This window comes from Littorina saxatilis, linkage group LG11 (genome assembly GCF_037325665.1).
Source record: "Littorina saxatilis isolate snail1 linkage group LG11, US_GU_Lsax_2.0, whole genome shotgun sequence".
NCBI classification, from domain to species: Eukaryota; Metazoa; Mollusca; class Gastropoda; order Littorinimorpha; family Littorinidae; genus Littorina; species Littorina saxatilis.
In genome coordinates, this window is record NC_090255.1 from 38,734,939 (window position 1) to 38,742,438 (window position 7,500).

General features: G+C 41.9%; 1 long non-coding RNA gene across 1 annotated transcript in view; it reads left to right on the forward strand.

Annotated features, from left to right (window-relative positions):
- Positions 1-7,500, forward strand: part of LOC138980912 (uncharacterized) — an 8,269-nt gene that overhangs the window by 606 nt on the left and 163 nt on the right. The window contains exons 2-3 of the long non-coding RNA XR_011460490.1: positions 1,874-1,984; positions 3,904-4,057. This is a non-coding gene — a long non-coding RNA (uncharacterized lncRNA). The remainder of the gene's footprint in view (positions 1-1,873; positions 1,985-3,903; positions 4,058-7,500) is intronic.

Genomic DNA, 7,500 nt, shown 5'->3' on the forward strand with positions numbered 1-7,500 from the left:
GTGTACAGGGGCGGATCCAGGGGGGTTTCCGGGGTTTCCGGACCCCCCCCCCCCCCAGCCTAAAAAAAAAGTGAAAAAAAGAAAAATAATAAATTTGAAAAAAAATAAATATTGATCGACCAGTTTGCTCCATTTTCCATGATTTTTATCAAAATATTCCGGGTGGCATGCCCCCGGACCCACCTAGGAGCCGGACTTTGTCTTCTAAGTGACGGTTTTGGAAAGTGGTTGGGTAATTTGCTGGCTCAGGTTCCACCAGACCGCTCAATTGTCCTTGTTTTGATCCAAATTTGTCTTCTTAAGTTTACTTTTTGGAAGGTGTATTAGGAGAAATTTCTTGACTTAGATTGCACCAGATTGCTCCATTTTCCTTGTTTTGATCAACATTATCCGGGGGGGGGGGGGGCATGCCCCCGGAACTTCCTAGGAAGTTCGAACGCCGCTTCGCGCCCTCATCTAAACGCTTCGCGTCGTCGAATTGTCCCTAAAAGAAATTTGGAACCCCCCCCCCCTCTTTAAAATGATGTGATCAGCCCCTCGTGTATGTATGTGTGGTGCATGTATGTGTATGTGTGTGTGTGTGTGTGTGTGTGTGTATGTGTGTGTGTGTGTGTGTGCGTGTGTGTGTGTGTGTGTGCGTGCGTACGTGCGTGCGTGTGTGTGTGTGTGTGTGGTTCTTGTATGTGTGTGTGTGCGTGTGTGTGTGCGTGTGTGTGTGTGTGTGTGCGTGCGTGCGTGCGTGCGTGCGTGCGTGTGTGCGTGTGTGTGTGTGTGTGTGTGTGTGTGTACGAGAAAACCCGACAGATGTTAATGAAACGTTGTTTGTGGATTGTCCATATATTTCCAGATTATTTTTTCTCTCTCACTTTCTTTATAATTGTCTTTGATGACGTCATACCCGGATTTTCGAAAAAGTTGTCGCCGGAGTTTTGAATCAAATTAATTGACATTTTTCAATCAAATTGATTGAACTTTTGGTTCAAACAATCTTTGTCCCTTTTTGGACTAAGGGAGTGTTTTTATAAACTCAGATATTCAGATAAACCAAAAGGTACAAGCCTGGAGGGTTTAAGTCAGGTTTGTATGGTTACCGCTCAATGTCAAACCTTGTTCTGTGGAGTGGGCGGGGATGTAGCTCAGTCGGTAGCGCGCTGGATTTGTATCCAGTTGGCCGCTGTCAGCGTGAGTTCGTCCCCACGTTCGGCGAGAGATTTATTTCTCAGAGTCAACTTTGTGTGCAGACTCTCCTCGGTGTCCGAACACCCCCGTGTGTACACGCAAGCACAAGACCAAGTGCGCACGAAAAATATCCTGTAATCCATGTCAGAGTTCGGTGGGTTATAGAAACACGAAAATACCCAGCATGCTTCCTCCGAAAACGGCGTATGGCTGCCTAAATGGCGGGGTAAAAAACGGTCATACACGTAAAATTCCACTCGTGCAAAAAACACGAGTGTACGTGGGAGTTTCAGCCCACGAACGCAGAAGGAGAAGAAGAAGAAGTTCTGTAGAGTCGATCCCAGAATTTGCAAACTTGTTTGGCCACTGTGTTGGGCAAGTCATGCATATAGAACTGAAGTTAATGTACACCAAATCTGAAGTAATTCGGTCAATAGATGTAAACGTTATTAACATTTTTGTGGGTTGCATTTTTCCGGGTCACCCTGTATATGATGTCTTACCACCACGCCACTGCACCCGTCTATTGATACAAGCAAAAGTTTCCTCCTACACACGCATGAATATGGCCACTGTCAAAGGCAAGTTGTTAAAAATATATTTTCATCACAATTGCGGCTTTTTGACTGGGTGGTAGCGATGAACCGTCAACCGTCATTTGTGATGCCGTGATGATGATGATGACTTGTTTCAGCCCACACCATGATGAAGTGTCTGTTGCTGCTTGTGGCGTTGTTTGCCATGACTCAGGGAATCAATCAGGTAGAGAAACGTTCCCTGTCCAGCACGCTGTCGCATTATGGCCGTAAGTTGGGGGTTTTCTTTTGGTTTAAAGCCATATGTACTCGATGACTATACACGCTAATTGCTTTACCAACCGCTGGAGACATGCTAAATTAAGTTCCCTGCAAAATATTGTGGTCTAGGACCCCTTCAATGTTGAGATATGTTAATTTTCATTTTGATCTGGATCGTCCTATTTATAGATTTGGCAACACATGCGCTGTTGACGCAAGGGAGAGAACTCCGTGTCGTTGTTGACATCCTCACTTTTTCAGAGGCTAGAACAAGCTGAAATGCACGTATATGGTCCGCGTATGACGACATATCGTCATTATATGGTCTTATGGTGCGTTTGACATCGATTGTGGGCAAACTATACTTTGTAAACTACACGGGAGTAAGTTAGTAAGCCTTTAAACATAGATTTATTTTAACAAAAGTTACAATCATGACATGTATCCAAAATACACAGGTAACAGCAACAAGCTAGTAGCTAGGAGGGTTTTCTTTTTGGAAAACTGAGAAAGAGGAAAGTGAGCGAGAGAGAGAGAGAGAGAGAGAGAGAGAGAGAGAGAGAGAGAGAGAGAGAGAGAGACAAATAAAGAGAGAGAGAGAGACTAAGAAAGAGAGAGAATACGAATATACGAATACGAATACGAAAGTTTATTCAGTTTTAGGCCAGAGCCCCTTCTGAAGGGTATGCGTCCATATACAACATAATCATAGTAAAATATTGTGTTTCATAAATGACCCAGAGAGAGAGAGGGGGAGAGAGAGAGAGAGAGAGAGAGAGAGAGAGAGAGAGAGAGAGAGAGAGAGAGAGAGAGAGAGAGAGAGAATAAGTGGAGTGGGGGAAACAGAAAGAAAGAGAGAGAGAGAGAGGGGAGGTAGAAAGACAGGAAAACAGAAAGAGAGAGAGGCAAGCAGAAATAGGGAGAGAGGGGATCCGGAAGGGACAGACAGAAAGACTGAGAGAGAGAGAGAGAGGAGGGGGGGGGGGGGTACGAAACAGGAACACACAGACAGAGAACCTATAGCTAGGTCAGTAGAGGGGGACTTTAGAGATAGAAAGCAAGATCTGATGAAGATTAAATCACATTTCACAAACACACGTACGTGTGTTTGTGCGAGTATTTCACTGTGTGTGTGTGTGTGTGTGTGTGTGTGTGTGTGTGTGTGTGTGTGTGCCGTGTGTGTGTGTGTGTCGTGTGTGTGTGTGTGTGTAAGTGTGTCAGTGTGTGTGTGTAAGTGTGGGTAGGTGTGTGTGTGTAAGTGCGTGTGTGTGTGTGTGACTGTGTGTAAATTGTGTGTATGCGTGCGTGCGCGCGCGCGTGTGTGTGTGTGTGCCACGGTGTGTGTCAGTGTGTGTGTATGTATGTATGTGTGTGTGTCAGTGTGTGTGTGACAGTGTGTGTGTGTCAGTGTGTGTGTGTCAGTGTGTGTGTGTGTGTGTCAGTGTGTGTGTGTGGGTGTGTCTGTGTGTGTGTCAGTGTCAGTGTTTGTCAGTGTCAGTGTGTGCGTGTGTGTGTGTGTCAGTGTGTGTGTGTGTCAGTGTGTGTGTGTGTCACGGTGTGTGTGTGTGTGTGTGTGTGTGTGTGTGTTTATGAGTGCGGTGGCGACACCAGTTGCGCCGCAGCGTAAATTCAAGTTGTGATCTAGCAGGGACGGATCCAGGGGGATTTCCAGGGTTTCAAGAACCCCCCCCCCCCCCCTCTAGCCTAAAACAAAAAGTGAGAAAATAAAAACCTGATGGCTCAGATTGCATTAGATTGCCCCATATTCCTTGATTTTTATCAATTTTTTTCCGGGGGGGCATTACCCCGGACCCCCATGCCCTAGCAGCTGCCATTTGTCTTCTTAGTGACGGTTTTGGGAAGTATAGATGGACGTTTCTTGGCTCGGCTTGCACCAAATAACTCCATTTTTTTCTAAAATCGACAGACAGCCTTCACGATGCTGCCGTAAAGCTGGGAAGACATCTTCACAACGGAGTCACCGTCAGTGCGTGTACCGCCATTTGCAATGCCGGCGCTATCGCCATCTTGGAAGGGGCCGCAATCGTCGCGGCTGCCCTCTGCCCTCCCCTGTGTGACTAGTAAGTATTATATGTATAACTATTATACTACTTATGTCTGTATCATCATTAGCACTAGCAGCGTCGTCGACGTCAACGTATACGTCGTCGTCGTCGTCATCTTCATCATCATGATCATCATCATCCGGGAACAGACTACTTCCAATTCAGTTGGGGGGCGACTATCCTCAACCCGGCGGGTCCCCAGGTGGCGGATAGGGGAACGGCCCCCAGATATGGGGGCCACCTGCGAATATAGAATAAGCAGTCCCGGACCAACTAGCGGTGTCTCTACCAGGACGGGGTGGGTTGGCAGATGGTACTGACTACCCTATAAAATGCCCTACGTGTCCGATGACGGTTACACCATGCGAGTAAGAGCCACATTAAAAGCTCTAGCCCCGGGGTGGGACCCCCGGTAAGAAATCACCCATGTGTTCCCAGGGTTAGGTTTTTGAAGCCAGGAACTAAGGGTGGGGTAATCCTGAAAGAAACCTAAGGGCTGAAGTCGGAGGATCTGGGCCAACAGGCGCACCTTAACCAACCATAGATCCACGCAAATTTCAAAAATGAAATGTCGACAGTCCGTTCTCCGGACTGACGATTTAACAGCGAACGACAAGAAGAAGAAGATCATCATCATCATCATTATTTTTATCATTTGTATAATTTATGTTATTGCGAGAACATGAATAAGTGAACTAAGCGCGTACCTTAAAAATAGAATTTCCACGGATAGATTTATAAATGATTGCAATGTAGTCTTTATAGTATCTTCTGAATATAGGCTTATACAGGTGTTGCGATTTGATTTACAACAAGCTATATGATATTTTTTTTTTAAATCTCTTTATGCAAATTATGTTAACTTGGCTTGTGCTACAGAGACACTGAATGTGTCAGTACTGTCGGTCTCGGCCGCAGGGTTTCGACCAGCCTTGGTAAAAAAAAAATAATGCAGTGCATTCAGTTTCATTCCATACGGTCCAGAGATTGACAAAATGCGTTGATTTTGTGTTACAATAACAATAACAATAACAGCACTTTATTGTCCATTAAAATATTACATAAAAATGGAAATTTTTCTTCGGCACACCCTGTCTGCCTGTAAACGATTATAACAACAATTGTATAGGACGACACACATAAAACATAAAACATAAAAGGGATACAATCAAATATGATATTGCACTATGTAAATTTACCCTCTCATATCACAGGAGTTGGGTTTCACAGCCGAGTAATCACATTACAAATATTTCCCACACACCTTCACATGTACACATTTACGCGACTTGATTTCCACTATACTTTCTGTCAAACCTGCACTCTATAATATCATACCTACATTCTATAATATCATACCTGCACTCTTTTATATCAAACCTACACTCTATGACATCAAACCTACACTCTATAATATCAAACCTACACTCTATAATATCATACCTGCACTCTATAATATCATACCTACACTCTATAATATCAAACCTACACTCTATAATATCAAACCTACACTCTATAGTATCAAACCTACACTCTATAATATCAAACCTACACTCTATAATATCAAACCTACACTCTATAATATCAAACCTACACTCAATAACATCAAACCTACACTCTATAATATCATACCTACACTCTATAATATCAAACCTACACTCTAGAATATCAAACCTGCACTCTATAATATCATACCTACACTCTATAATATCAAACCTACACTCTATAATATCAAACCTACCCTCTATAATATCAAACCTACACTCTATAATATCAAACCTACACTCTATAATATCAAACCTACACTCTATAATATCAAACCTACACTCTATAATATCATACCTGCACTCTATAATATCATACCTACACTCTATAATATCAAACCTACACTCTATAATATCAAACCTACACTCTATAATATCAAACGTACACTCTATGACATCAAACCTACACTCTATAATATCAAACCTACACTCTATGACATCAAACCTACACTCTATAATATCAAACCTACACTCTATAATATCAAACCTACACTCTATGACATCAAACCTACACTCTATGACATCAAACCTACACTCTATAATATCATACCTGCACTCTATAATATCATACCTACACTCTATAATATCATACCTACACTCTATAATATCAAACCTACACTCTATAATATCAAACCTACACTCTATAATATCAAACCTACCCTCTATAGTATCAAACCTACACTCTATAATATCAAACCTACACTCTATAATATCATACCTACACTCTATAATATCAAACCTACACTCTATAATATCAAACCTACACTCAATAACATCAAACCTACACTCTATAATATCATACCTACACTCTATAATATCAAACCTACACTCTATAATATCAAACCTACACTCTATAATATCAAACCTACACTCTATAATATCATACCTACACTCTATAATATCAAACCTACACTCTATAATATCATACCTGCACTCTATAATATCATACCTACACTCTATAATATCAAACCTACACTCTATAATATCATACCTGCACTCTATAATATCATACCTACACTCTATAATATCATACCTACACTCTATAATATCAAACCTACACTCTATAATATCAAACCTACACTCAATAACATCAAACCTACACTCTATAATATCATACCTACACTCTATAATATCATACCTACACTCTATAATATCAAACCTACACTCTATAATATCAAACCTACACTCTATAATATCAAACCTACACTCTATAATATCAAACCTACACTCTATAATATCATACCTACACTCTATAATATCAAACCTACACTCTAGAATATCAAACCTACACTCTAGAATATCAAACCTACACTCTACAATATCCTAAGAGATTATGGTTTCCTCGATCTCGAATTAAAATTAATTATTTTGTTTTAAAGAAAAGATCCTGCTGCTTCTCACCTCATTTAGTCTGTCTGTCTGTCTCTCTGTCCGTCTGGTTGTCTGTCTGCCTGCCTGTCTGTCTGTCTGTCCGCCCATCTGTCTATCGGTCTGTCTTTCTGTCCGTCATTCCGTCCGTCTGTGTGTCCGTCCGTCTGTCTGTCTGTTTCTCTCTCCACCCCTCTCTCCCTTTCTTTCTCTGTCTGTCTGTCTGTCTAGTCTGTCTGTCTGTCTGTGTGTCTGTCTCTCTCTCTCTCTCTCGCTCTCTCTCTCTCTCTCTCTCTCTCTCTCTCTCTCTCTCTCTCTCTCTCTCTCTCTCTCTCTCTCTCTCTCTCTCTCTCTCTCTCTTGTTCTCTCCGCATACGTGTTCGTGAGCGCGTATTTTTATATGTGTGCGTTTCTGTGTCGTTGTTGGACTGTTGTATGTCAATTAAATTTTCTGCCCAAGTTTTTTTTATTGTCTATTTGTCAGACTGACGATAACTATCATATAAGTCCGTTTGATACCACAGCATTTTCAATTACTTTTTAATT